This window comes from Fulmarus glacialis, unplaced genomic scaffold (assembly GCF_000690835.1).
Source record: "Fulmarus glacialis isolate BGI_N327 unplaced genomic scaffold, ASM69083v1 scaffold9394, whole genome shotgun sequence".
In the NCBI taxonomy this organism is placed as follows: domain Eukaryota; kingdom Metazoa; phylum Chordata; class Aves; order Procellariiformes; family Procellariidae; genus Fulmarus; species Fulmarus glacialis.
In genome coordinates this window covers 167,311-181,303 of record NW_009212160.1, presented here as the reverse complement: position 1 = coordinate 181,303, position 13,993 = coordinate 167,311, and the positions used below count along the sequence as shown (strand labels likewise).

The 13,993-nt window shown below is 37.8% G+C and overlaps 1 protein-coding gene across 1 annotated transcript in view; it reads left to right on the top strand.

The window, feature by feature from the left end:
• LOC104076770 (voltage-dependent calcium channel subunit alpha-2/delta-3) overlaps nt 1–13,993 on the top strand; it is a gene marked incomplete at both ends in the record, with an annotated part of 201,168 nt that overhangs the window by 26,806 nt on the left and 160,369 nt on the right. The gene's annotated exons all lie outside the window — the stretch shown is intronic.

The following is a 13,993-nucleotide window of genomic DNA, read 5'->3' as shown; positions in this document are numbered from 1 at the left end:
CCCCCAAAAAAAACCCCCCACAAAACCCCCCAAAAAACCAAAAAAAAACCCCAAACCACAACCCCAAAACTCAACACCAACAGAAATTCAGAGGCTGCCAAGATAATGATACTGTTCTACACCCTTATGCCTGGCCTTTATATCTGAGAGTCCTAAAAGATGTTTTTCTTTGCTTCCTCAGTGAGCTGAAAACTATCAAGGGAAGGATATTAAAGACATTAAGCTTGACCACCAGGACATGATTTTGAAAATACTGTGAATGGCGCATTCTTCAGCAAGTGGTGTAATATATAGATTGGGAACACAGCAGTCCCCATATGGAAGTCCTGCTGACAGTAGCAAAATACTTTTTAAGCAGTATGTACTGTCATACTGCTCCAAAGAGCTGTGAATTGTGTGATCTGGAAGCCTGTACCATATCCCTCTTCCATCTGTGCAGGATGGTTATGGTGCCAGACAGGTAGTAGGCTCGGCTGTGCTCTGCTACCCTTCATCTGCTTTCATAACTCCCACTAGTAAAAGCAGGATTATACTGCTAAAATTCTGTTAAATCAATGAAATTCCATATGGCACGAGGTTGGTCACTTGTTTTCAATACAGCTAGCCTTTAAAGGGGGTGAGCTATTAATTGTGAAGATATTTAGATTCTTAAAATCAGAAGTAGAGTTCTATTTAAGTTCCCAGTTTTAATAGATTATGTGTGTTTAATACAATTAAAAACAACAGCAACAACAAAAACCAACCAAAAAACCTTCCAACATTTGTGGAAGATACATACATATTTAATATGCTGGCATAATGTAACTGATTTTGAAAATAGCATTTTAAGCTAAAGCTTCCAAACGCTATTCTCCAATATCAGATTAGTTTTATGTAAAATGAGTAGATTTTTTTTTTTAAGTTTTAAAACTGGAATACAGCATATATCTCTTTTTTTTATGCTTGAAAATTTTCCCCAAACTCAAACCAACCAAATAGCCCTGTAAAGTGTTTGACTTCCTTTTCCCTTTTTCCCCTCGTTTGTGATAATCCCGTCGCAAGATTACTCACACCTGGTGCTTTTGTTACTCCTCAGTATTCCAATTGCCTCTTGAAGCTCTTCACAACTTCATTCTTCTACAAATGGCTCAGCTGTCGCAAAAAGGCCGATTGTTGTTTGCTTTTGTGAATTTCAGCATTGAGGATCTCAGAAAAATACTCTTTTGATCTTCCTATAATTGCATTTGTTTTAACAAAAATATGTCTGCTTTTCTGTGTTCATTCTTTAACTTATTAGTATGATTTCTTCACATATTGATATCCTCACGAATTAGTCTTGCTTTATTAGTACTATCTTAGTTCATCTTCTCTGCAAGTTCTGGCTTTTACATTATCTTGTGAAAATAAAAATAACAACAAAGTTAATTTTTTTTTTTTCCACTCTGCTGACTTAAACTTCTAAAAGTTTCCCTCTTTTGTTTTGTTTTGGCCCTTCCTTTGTCCTCTGTATTTCTTATCTCTTTTGGACCTCTAGGTACTAATGTCATTTCAGGGTACATCTGTACATTCATGTGCACATCTTTAAGTATGATGAAACAATTCCAGTGAGAATGCAGTGTAACTCCTGATCGTTCCTCTGCCATGAGCAAATGACTAGAAAATCCGTAAACTAAGAAATCCATTTCGTCCTTTCCTTTTCTGATGCTGGCTCAGTCTTTTGCTGTTACAGTTACTTTGCTCCAATGGCAGAATACCAATGTAGAATCATAGAATCATTTAGGTTGGAAAAAACCCTTAGGATCATTGAGTCCAACTGTTAACACTACCAAGTCCACCACTAAACCATGTCCCGAAGCACCACGTCTACACGTCTTTTAAATATCTCCAGGGATTGGTGACTCAACCATCCCTGATGATTTTTTTCCATCAGATACATTTCCAGATGTAAAGGTCTTCCTGTTGAAACCATGCCAGTGTAACTGTTGTGCTGTATGATGGAATTTGGTTTCACCCCTTTTAATCTCACCTATTTAAAAAAAAAACAAAAACAAAACCAAACCACTCAAAAACCCAAATGAAAATAATTGTTTCCAAGGTCAAGCACAGAAAATGTAGGAAATATCCAAGTTAGGGTTGGCAAAATATTATTTGTATTATGATACAATTGTTAATTATTTAATATTTTTTTTCTTTAGGTCTTCTGACCTAATGTATAGAGCAGACCTACTCAAGGGTTAAATTAGTGCTTTAAAAGAAAATTGTGCATAAAAGAATTCATATGTGCCTGCCTTCATCTTTTTATTTTTAAACAAATTAGTTTTCCTGTGTAATAGTCAACGTTGTGTGCCAGGGATATCTACTCCTAGTGTCCTCCAGGAAAAAAAACCTTAGCTCTGATTCCTCTGATTTATGCTAAGAAACCTTGTATATAGCAATCCTGAAGGTAGGGTTTTTTCCAGATTGGCTTCAGTTGAACCCTGTGTTTTGTTCTTCAGTTTGTTTGCTGGATATAAGTTGCTAAAATAATGCAATAAAAATGTTTACTAGAACAGTATTAATTAGCATAAGAAAACAGGCATTTTTCTGTTATAGACTATTGCCAAAAGGTGGCAGTCTTTGTCCCCCAAATTCTGTGCTGTCTAGAAAATGTTATGTACGGCAACCATAATTTATTCCTAGCTACACTAGATAACAAAAATTACTTGTTAAGTAGACATAGAGGGCAAACCCCCTATATTTGAGAGTTTAAGGGTGACATAGCTATAGTTATATTTTATTTTGACAGTGGAATGTTAAATAACAAGGCTTGGACGAAAGCAGTGATGGGGAAAGAGCACTTCACAAGTAGACTGCTAATGAGCAAGAACTACTTACATTTCAGATTCAGTTGGTGCTTTAAGTATTTCAGGTTTTGGAGATTTTATTAGGATCTGGCACATTAGATCAGTAGGTTGCTGTGTTCATCAATCAACACGATGAAATGTATAGAAACAATCCACTTACGTAAAAATTCATGGTACAGTAGTTGATTTTTCCTTTCCAAGTGTTCAGGTAGATCCCAGCAAAGCACAGCTCGTTTCCTTACAAACTAGTGTAACAAAGGTATCTGATGATAAATGGTAGCCTTTGCTAAAGACCTGCAAAAAATTAGGCTATATATTTTGTATTTTAAATAGTAGTTCTTTTGAGTTTGTTTTTAATGATTGGAGAGGGTATCAAGCAAAAAGATTTTATTAATTTTAGAAAGACTTCAACCTTGCAGTTATATTCAACTACCTTTATTCATATCTATACAGACACTTAAAAGGCTAAAATACTATATTAAGTAACTAAAATTTGATTTGAATCTATTATTGTCTTTATGGTGACGGGTAAAACTTGCAGAATATTTTTGGGGAGAGTTCAGGGCAGCGATATCATAAACAACTGTGTACGCATTTGTGTAGCCGTCCCAGCTGAGGGCACGTATCTACATCACTTGGTGCCTCACCGAGGCCCCAGTCAGCTCTGTTGTCCCTCACCCAGTGGCACAGTGTCTGCATCAAACCCTGCTCCTCCAGGCCACTTGCAGCAGCCCTGCTGTGACGCAGTGACCGTGGCTGGGCTTTGAATGCAAAAACTTGTGTCCTTCAGAACAGATCAAAGAAGAGCAACTCTTGGAAAAATCCTCAGGTAACATTGTGCTGGAACGTCCTCACAGAGACTAAAATGCTGAAAAGATGCCTGGCTGCTCTCTGGACAAGCAGGTTGTGCGGAGAGGATGGGCTTTTTGGTAGGGCTCTGTCAGAGCTGTACTAAAGCAAGGGTTTGTTCTAGTTAGTTCAGGAAATATCTGAGTAGTCTAGAAAGCTTGGGAAAGTTAGTAACATGCCAACATTTGGTAACGACCTTATTTATTTCTCCTCGTTTTTAACTCAGAAATTTTAGGAGAACTTACCAGTGTAATACTTTGAATTGAGAAGTGTGGTAGGCAAATTGCTTGTAAGCAATTGACGATTGTACAGAACCATGGAAAGAAGAGTGTAAACTGAGCTGTAATTTCTTTTATAAATATTTGTGTTTGTTATATATGCACTATCTCTGTATACTTTTTCTGTAATTACACTGAATCTTTCTCCTAAGGCTTTCCAGTCAATTCTTATTTCAGATCCACCAATAGTTACAGTAGACCACTGGGGAATTTTCTGATGTAAGAAGTCATTGCTCTGTTTATTGCTACTTATATAATTGAGGTCTTATATAGTTTATATGGACTGTGTCAGGTATCAGAAATAGAAGAAATCTGCTTGGTGAGAACTCATTCTGAACCATTTTAGTGTTACACGGAAGTGTTCTTCATTTTAATTCAGTGTTTATTTTTTCAAGGGTCTACGATGAAAGCCTAAGTACTGAGCATGTTTGATACTCATCTTTGTATCCTGGTGTAGTAAAAACAATAATTATTATGTTTTTGTTGTAGAAAATATATTTCATTTAATCTTCATTTCAATATTACATATTTTTCATGGCAGATACTGCAAATGACTTTATTCAGTTTATTACTCTGGAATGGGTTGCAACTGCTAAAAGGGCATGAAAGACACTATTTAAAAGCCAATTACCCAACTGATTTAATAACCAATGGATGAGAAATTTCAGAATCTAACATTGCACAAATACACCAGGTCTATCATAAACCCCTTTCACTGGCGTCAGTGGGGTTACATGAAGGTAACGTCTAAGGCTGGCCCTACATGTTTGCTTAAGGCAGTCTCCTGCTATCACCCCACAAACCCTGAGCTGGAGGAGCTGTCACCCATTCTCATACGTGGCGTTGGTCATGCTATGGCCAAATTGGCCATAGATTTGTTGGAGTGTACAAAGTCAAGGTGTTCACAGAGGCTTCAGCCTGCAAAGCATGGGCAGCTTCACGGAATGAGGATTTAACAAAGGAAAATCTACATCCATACGGAACCACAGAGATAGCTTAGATCTTTCCTTTCCCCTTTGCATGTCTCATTTTTGTGATTCTCGTACACCAGTGTGTGGGTTTTAGGTTGGAAAAACAAAGAAGGTAAAGAGCATCAGCAGTCACAGGTCTTTAGAGCTTCATGGTTTGTTAGGAAAAAAAGTGTTTTGCATGTGTTTCTCAGGCTCAGAGTTGGCTGGGAGTTAAAACTGCCTATACCAACATTAATGACCTTAGTGGTTTTGTCCTTGTTAGGACTTTGAAGGTTGGAGCACACTTGCTGGTTGTAGATGAATGTATGGCTGAAGAGACTGTGGTGGTGGGTGAGGGAGTCATTCAGCCAATAGAGGAAGCCTTGCCAGCAGCATGGGGTGGTTCGCTCTTCTCCTATAATCCAAAATAAGTGGAAAAATATTGTTATAATTTACTCACCGCCTCTGCAAACACAAGGTATTAGTTTTTGTCAGCTTGGTTGCAGTCTTCGGTTGTCACTTTTTGAACCTGCAGGTGTTAGTTAGCTATGTGAAGACTGATACTGCTCCCCAAGTGCATTTTAGAAGTACTTTGAGAGTCAAGAGGAAAAATTATTAGGAAAAATGGGAGTATTCTATGAAATGAGTTCCCTAGGTCATAGCAAAATTTAGAGGTGTGTCAAACTTAATGGAAATGAGGTGCTGTGTTGCATATTTTACTTCGTTTTCCAAATAAACCTACATACGATAATTAAATGCTGAACATTTCAGTTGATAAAAACTAATTAAGAGGTGAAAGTATAGCAATCTTTTACTTATTAGGAGAATACAAGTTACAAGGCTTTTCTTAATAAAAAAACCAGAACACCCGCTGGATTTGAACTCATTACCTTTACGAAGTAAAGCAGATAAGATTCTGACTATGCAATGCAGCCTTTCCTTTGGGTTTGGGAATTTGCAAATGTTCCTTTAATTACAAGGACAGTTTAGTATTGTTCTTGAGATAGTATTTTTTGCTCTATTATTAAAAAAAAAAAAATTTTAAAAAAATAATAAATTAATAGATGGGATGGAGTCTGTACCTATAGATAGGCTTGTAAGTCTGTATATAAGCATGATCTTGGAAAAGTGATGCCCCTGTATTATTCTGTGACTTCAGCATTAATTTATAGTGTACCAGAAAATCCTTCTAGGCACATGAAACCAATGTCTAGTTACTAAGTGTGGACGTAAGATCCCAGGATTAATCAGCTAGATAAATGTGACCAGAGAGTTTCAATGAAGCCTTTTTTTCTTCTTACCAGACCTGCCAGAATATACAAAATTATGAAAAGACTAAATTATCACTTAGTCTGAAATTTGCTTTTGTAATTAATTCCAGCATCTTCAACAGTAATCAATCTTCAGAATGATAAAGCACGGTCCAGGAGACCAAAAAAACTTGGAATTTTGTCTTTGAACTTCAGCTGTTTCCAAGAAAGAAACTAGGGGAAAATGCATTGATTTACTCTTAAAAATAATACTGATGTTCTTTTCATTAAGACTTTATAGCACTCCAATGCTTGGGAACCGACTCTTGAAATTGTCAGGGATGTGGCTTTGACACAAGATTTTCTTTGAAAATCTGTTCCAGCTGGCTCAGGTTGTTATCATTTGGAAACTCTGCACATAGAGGCATATGGCCACTAGAAACATATCAGAGCATGTCTGTAAGTGAAATCTTCGAAAATTCTTTGCACTGTGATTTTTCAGTACACGGTTGAACAAGACTTTCCTGCAGTTGCACCGTTAGTCTCCTATGGCTCAAGCCAGCAGCAGGCAGGGGAAACAAAGTTTTTCTCTCCTGAGGCACCGTCAGTGCATGCATGTGCCTTCTAGACCCAGGAGAGAGATTAAGGAGACTTAAGGAGAGAGATTTCTTGTCTCGTCTCTCTCTGTGTTCATGTTAGGGCACTGGAAAATGGAATGGTCAGCAGTTAAGGGAGTCTGTTGATGGGTTTAGGGGAGGTACTGAGGAAGGTACTGGCACAAGGAGAACAGAGAATGGAGAATGATGAGATGGTATAAGGAGACAAAGGGAACAGGATTGGACTGTTCTGGGATTTAGAAATATAAATGGTAAAAGATATTCTAGGTGGGGTCAATGAGATTGTACAGGGAATAGGGAAAATTGGAAGTATAGGTTGGCAGGGTGAGGAATGAGGTATTGGTAGGGGCCTGGAAAAGACTGGTCATGAACATGCTTGGCAGTGTGGATGCCAGGGCTGATATGACAAAGGAGGAAGAATAATTGGTAGGTGCTAGAGAAGAGGTGGAGAGTAGTATAAAAAACCTTAGCATTGCAGTTTGGGACAGGCAATATGAGTTTAATGAGCTCAGGATGTGAAGAGAGGGATAGGAAAGAAATAGGAGTAGGTCTAGGGCCGTGGTCAGATAGCAAAGGAACAGGAGTAAGCCATGGTTATGTTTGAAGGCAGAATTGGGTACATTGCAGCATTGAAGTGGGCCAAAGAATCTGTACCTGTATAACCTGAGATGTAACACTGGATTTCTAGGACTCAGGTGAGTGCTTGCAAAATCCATTACTGATACATATAGAAATGGATACCAACTGTCATCACTCTGTTAGTGAGGACTACAAAGGTCTTAGATGGTATTTTTCAGTGTTCTAACCAAGCAAAATCATATGGACAAAATGATACTATAATACTGGGGAGGCCCCACCTGCAGTACTGGTCCAGCTCTGGAGCCCTCAGCACAAGAAAAGCATGGACCTGTTGGAGCAGGTCCAGAGGAGGCCACAAAAATGATCAGGGGGTGGAACGCCTCTCCTATGAAGAAAGGCTGTGAGAGTTGGGGTTATTCAGCCTGGAGAAGAGAAGGCTTCAGGGAGACCTTATTGTGGCCTATCAGTACTTAAAGGGGGCTTATAAGAAAGATGGCGGCAAACTTTTTAGCAGGGCCTGTTGCGACAGGACAAGGGGGAATGGTTTTAAACTAGAAGCGGGTAGATTTAGACTAGATATAAGGAAGAAATTTTTTACGATGAGGGTGGTGAAACACTGGCACAGGTTGCCCAGGGAGGTGGTGGTTGCCCCATCCCTGGAAACATTCAAGGTCAGGTTGGACGGGGCTCTGAGCAACCTGATCTAGTTGAAGATGTCCCTGCCTATGGCAGGGGGGTTGGACTAGATGACCTTTAAAGGTCCCTTCCAACCCAAACTATTCTATGATACTATGAAGTTATAGGCAACTTCATTCTGGCATTTCCTAGCTTAGTTTGGCTTTGCATCCATAACAGTGTTTGAACTTTTTAGCGCAATATTTTTGTTATAAAATTATAGAAATATAACAATGCTAATACTGATTTGTTTAAATTCTCAGGACAGTTATTGTGAGAGATGGAATAGTTGCTGCAATATCTTCACTGTATCCCCATTTTAAACTGGCTCCATGGATTGAAGAGACACCACCCCCTTACTTCATGAAGTACTTCTTTCTTCACATCTTTGCAATAATACTCTACTTGCCTCAATATCTAGCTTAGAGAATTCCACTTGCAATAGGGAGTTGGGAAGGTTTTAGTAGAAAACTCAGAGTTTTATTTTCCTTTTTTTTTGTTTCTTTGTTTAATTTTCCCTTTAATTTAGTCTATCGGCAACTGAAATCCCGCCTCTGTGGGAAGTAAAAAAACAACAGTCCAATTGACTTTGCTCGAGAGAGAGTAATACTTACAGTTTTCATGGCTTGGTTTGAAAGCAAAGACAAGGCTCAGTGTCTTGTGATTGAGTGCTGGGCTAGGCAACGGAAATAAGTCCCTGCAAACTCTGGAACTGACCTTTGTTTTGAGTAATAAATCTTGAGGGTTTTTTTGCTGTTGTTATGTGATAGTAATCTGGTTGGAAACTGGAAGAAGAACAGTATATCATAGCTGATTTTGTTGAACTGGACCACAAATTGCAAGCTGAATTTGAATTAACTTGGGAGATTGAGCCTTAGTGCAGAGGTGAGGAAAAAGCTGAGGGAGGGAGCAAAGCAAAGACAATTGGTTTCACTTGGTGCTTCTAAATGTAAACAGAACAGAAACACCTCGACTAGTCCCAGGGCTGCTGTCAGGACAAAGTGTTGCCTCAAGACTCCTTTTCCCTATCGAGTGAGCATGGGAATATTTCCATTTCTCTCTAGCTCATTTATGTTGCACATATGGCGTGGGATTCATCTCCCTTAACTTCATTCATACAAAGTTAAACATCTAATGAATAAAAGAGTGAAGGAAAAGCTCCAAAGTTCTTCCCAGTATCTTATGAGCTATTTTAGAATGGGACAAGCAGCACCTTTGGAGTTTTCTGTCTCTACATATGAAGGATGTTTAGTTAACTTGTGTAGAGAGATGATTAACTGAAATAGCTGAGGTTAGGTGAGATAAATCCTACCAATGGAGAACTTTGCATTAAATGAACTTGCATGAAAACAGTTATCCCAAATCTTTCTTCAGTAATATCTGCCAAGCATCCAGCAATCATGTTGAGAGCTGTCAGAGCTGAGGGCAAACTATTTTTGCTCAGACATTGTGTAAGTCCTCACTATACTCAAATGCAGAAAGACAGTCTGGCATTGTCCAAACAGAATAGTGATTGTGACAGTCAGGTAAAGAGTGTGACCTGTGGTAGCTTAAATGTGTGAAAAAAAATTAATAAATCAAATGTTTTCATGTAGTGATTTTGGTACAGGAGCCAGGAATAAGGATTATAATGATACTTACAGGTTAGTATTGAATAAATATATATATAAATGTATGTGTACACAGGTGGATATTTAGACGCATACATAAGCCAGCTTCCCTTGATTTTGGAAGGTGTTTTACAAAGTAACATTGTAAACAGATTTTTAAATTTATGTGGAAGAGAGCAACCTACCAGTTGTGAATTATTCATTGAAAGCAAAACTTTAGAAATTGTGTTGCCATGTTGCAAGTGGAATTAAAAAGATAGATAAAGGTATTTCCAGAGAATTACCCAGCTTTGGATGAATACATGATTGGTGTGAAATGCTGAAGAACCTTCCCTTTGGCCCTGAGGTAGGAGAGGTGGCTGGAGGAGCTGGTTGCTGCTGTACCCCAGGCAGGCAAATCACATTTTAAATAGCCCTGAAAGAGCTTTAAGTTGTGTCTGCAGTTGAACTGATTCCTTGATGGCTGGGACATATGGAATTAAAAGTATGGTATAAAACCTTATTTAGCACATCATTCCTTTCTGCTCTGTGGTAGACATAATAACATGGTAGGAGTGGATTTGATAATCTGCATATTTTATGTGTGATATATTGGCTTTATGCAGCCTCGAGCACAGCAGAAGTCAGTACAAGACAAATGTGTTACCTTCTTCGTCTGCAGTCTTCCTTCCATTCCACGGCAATCTCCAGATGCCATAACTAAATGTAGTGTTGACCTAGTTAAGTTAAAAACGCATCTAATTACTCCAGGATTGTCTTAGCCCCTGTTATGCAACGTGCGAGTTTTGTGTACTTTAATCCATTTAGTTTCATTTCTGTTTGTCCAGCTCTTTGCCAAGCTGAGCTCTTTATGTTGCTTCAAAAAAACCAGCTAGCATTGTAACAATGATCAACCTGAAAATCTATCAGTCTTGAATGAATATAAGTGGATAATTGAATTATTTACAATAATTGCTAGGCTTTTAATTTATTTTTATCTTTTATCTATAATTTGTGCTTTGATGCAGCACTTACTGTGACTGAGCATTGTCTAGTGAGTTGTTCTAGTGGAATTTGATAGTAGTCATAGAGCAGTCATTTTTTTGTTTGGCATTAGTTGCAAGATTGATATCTGTCTTACACTAGAAGCACTAGGAACTCTAATATCGAGATAACAGGAGCTAAATCATTTTCAGTGCATCTTAGCCACAGCAACAGCAATTTTAGTGATAGAATTTCCTAGAAAATATCTTGTAGCTGAGGAGAACAGAGGGGGAAATAAGATATGCTGCTGTGCTTTCTGAAAAAACTGTCTATGTCCCCTGCCCGTTCTCCCCCCACAATCTCAAGGATAAAAAACAGCCAAACTGCAAGTCTGTTGTCATTGGCCTGTCTAAAAACTCATGTGTTTCTGATGGTAGCAAATATTCCTCCAAGGTCAGCATCAGTCTCTCATATCTACTCTGCCGTTGGTTACGGCAAACATGCAAATCTATTTGCAATAAAATAGTGAGACTGAGAGGCCTGTTTGCACATCGGTGCATTCATTGCCCTGTTGTAGGATACTGTTTTCAAGCATAGAAAGTAATAGGGATAATGATGAACAACAACAAATATTCTCTGTTGGCTTCTTTACTTTCTCCATTAAACGAACTGTGAAAGAAGCAAACCCCAGAACTCTGATGGAAGTTAGGAGGACTTGCGGCAGAATTACCACCCATGCCAGGATATTACCTAAGCTCACTTAATGCTAATAAATCTTGTTCTTTTCCAAAACAGCCCAACCTTTTCAGAAGTTTTCAAAGCACCTGCAGCCTTCCAGGTTTCCTGGAAAGGAAATCCCTTTTTCACTTCTGAAATGAACCCCAAAATGGGGAAGTCATAGCAAGGTACCTGGGCAATGTTTTTAAAGTTTGGTAATCTATTACTGAGTGCTCCCCCATGCACAGCGTAGGCTTCTCACGAAGAAGCCAGTAAAGAAAATTGCTCTGATGATTGAAACACAAGTTCTGGTTTCTCTCCCAGGAATATACTCAACTGCTGAACTATGTTTTAAATAGTTATCTGGCTGCGCTTTAGGAAATATTTTTGGCACGTTCACAGCTCAATTACTAGAAATTTTGATTGGAAATTAGATGTTCAAATCAACAGTAAGGTTATTAAAATTTCACCAAGTATTTCACCTGAAGAAGGGTAACTGTTGGTAGTTGTATTTTCCATATACAGAATACTGCTGGTATTTGCTTAGTAATGTACCAGAAAACTTGCTACAAAATATGAAAGAAATAAGCTCTTAAAAACAGGCATTAGTTTTCCTTTGTTTTGCTAGCTGCTGGCTTTATTGACAAAGTTTGTTTACATTTGATTAAGATAGAAATCCCTGCTACAAATCTATACGTAGGAGTCTGGGAGACAGGCTTTCAAAATTACATAAATTCCTGGGTTTTTCCCTACATATTGTTGTTTTTCAAGACAAATGTTCAGTGCAGCATGTTCGTAGGATTTTCTTGGGTTTAGACTTTTTGCCATTTTTTAATAAGAATGGCTTTTAATTATTTTTTTATTTCCAAAACACATCTCAAATCAACCTTGAAGACATATACAAAGTTTGTATAGGAGGTGAACCTCAAACAGATCTGATGCCATGGGAAAATGATGAGAAAGTGTGTTAGGGTTCAGGGCTATTTTTTGCTATTGGTTGAATGCATTCAGATGCTAGGATATAAAAGCCTCCTACAGTTTTATCTACACTTATTTTTAATGACTGTGATATCCCACTGCTCAGAGCAGGGTCAGAATTGGTGGCCCTTGTCGGGCGTACTCTGGATGAAATTCTCATAGGCCTAAAATGATAATTCTGCGACAATACAGAGGTAACAGCTCAAACTGGCAAGATTCATACAATGAACTGAAAGAGATGTTGAGGCAGAGTCTAGTGAGTTTGGTAAGAATATATTAGTAGAAGGGTTGCTGACAAGCTCACATTTTTTTTAACCGACAGAACTGAAGCTATGCTTGGTTGTTTTTGTAGCAGTGAGGCATGAGCCTGGGACTGAGTAAAGGAGCATCTACAATTGAGAGGGTAGATCTTTCATTTTCTGTTTAAGTACATCACAATATAGCTTTTTTTTTTTTTTTTCCTATTTTGAAATTAAATTTTATCATATTGATCTTATGGAATATAAACTATTAATGTTATGGACTGAGATAATATCAGTACCTAGTTGGTGGTACTAGTTATAATTAAGGTAGAGAAGCCTTCTATCCTTTTTTGAAATTTGTAGCAGTTTTGTTTGGAGAAGAGCAATTTCTAGCAGCGTTTCTGGTTTTATGTGTCGCAATTGGTTTATCTTAAGAAAAATAGAAAGGAAACAATGAAATATAAATGTGCTTCTTCGAGATTTGATAGCTGAAGAGAGAGAGGAACATAACTTCAGTCAGCATTTATGGATAAAGGTTAGTGACCCTCTGCAGTGCAGGAGATCAGAAGCTGTTTCAAACTCTGTTATGCTTATGAATTTATTTAATCTAACTTCAAAATGGGATTTTAATGAAGAAGAATCATTGAAAAGTAAACTGAAACCCTTACAAGGCACATGGAAAGAGTAAAGATCTTCTCAGAAGCTAAAATGGTCTGGATGTTTGCATGATGCTTTTCCTTGAAATTGTTATTTTCGTCTTTATTTATTTTCACCTTTCTGCCCATCTGTTTCATTTTCCTCTTACTTTCTGTTGGATTCTATTTTTCCCTCATCCATTCTGTTTCATTCACCTTTCCTTTGCTGTCTCTATAACAACCTAACTTGAATGAGAATTTATCTGGGAATATCAACTCACGGAAATTAAAATACCATTTGTCAAGAAAATTATCCTATTGAGAGATAGCTCAGTTTTGGGCTTTTTTGTTTGTTTTTAAATGTTACTGAGAGGAAGCAAACATTTCTTTTTCTTCTCTCAGCCTTCTCTACATTATTTGTGATACTAGTACTACTAAAAATACCAAACATTGACATTGTGTTTTGGTGACTATATTGGGGTTGGGGTGTGATATTTGTTCCTTCTCTTGGTTCATGCCCTGTTTTTATCCATATTTCTTTCTCATATTTACACGTATTGGGAAAGTTATAAGGATTAGTTCCTTAAGCGGGGGAACCTCAATTGAACTGTGCCATAGAACCTGAAAATTGTTCTTTATCTAAAGATTATATGCTGCCCTTGACTTGTCTGTGCATGCACATGCAAATACCTTTCCACATGTAGAGCTAAAATATAGACCCTTAAATGGTGTAAGTGTAACAGTGCTCACTCAGTGTTCATAATTCATTCCATGTAAGTGCATATAGATAACTCACAATTCCCTTCAGGATAACCACATCTTGGTAAG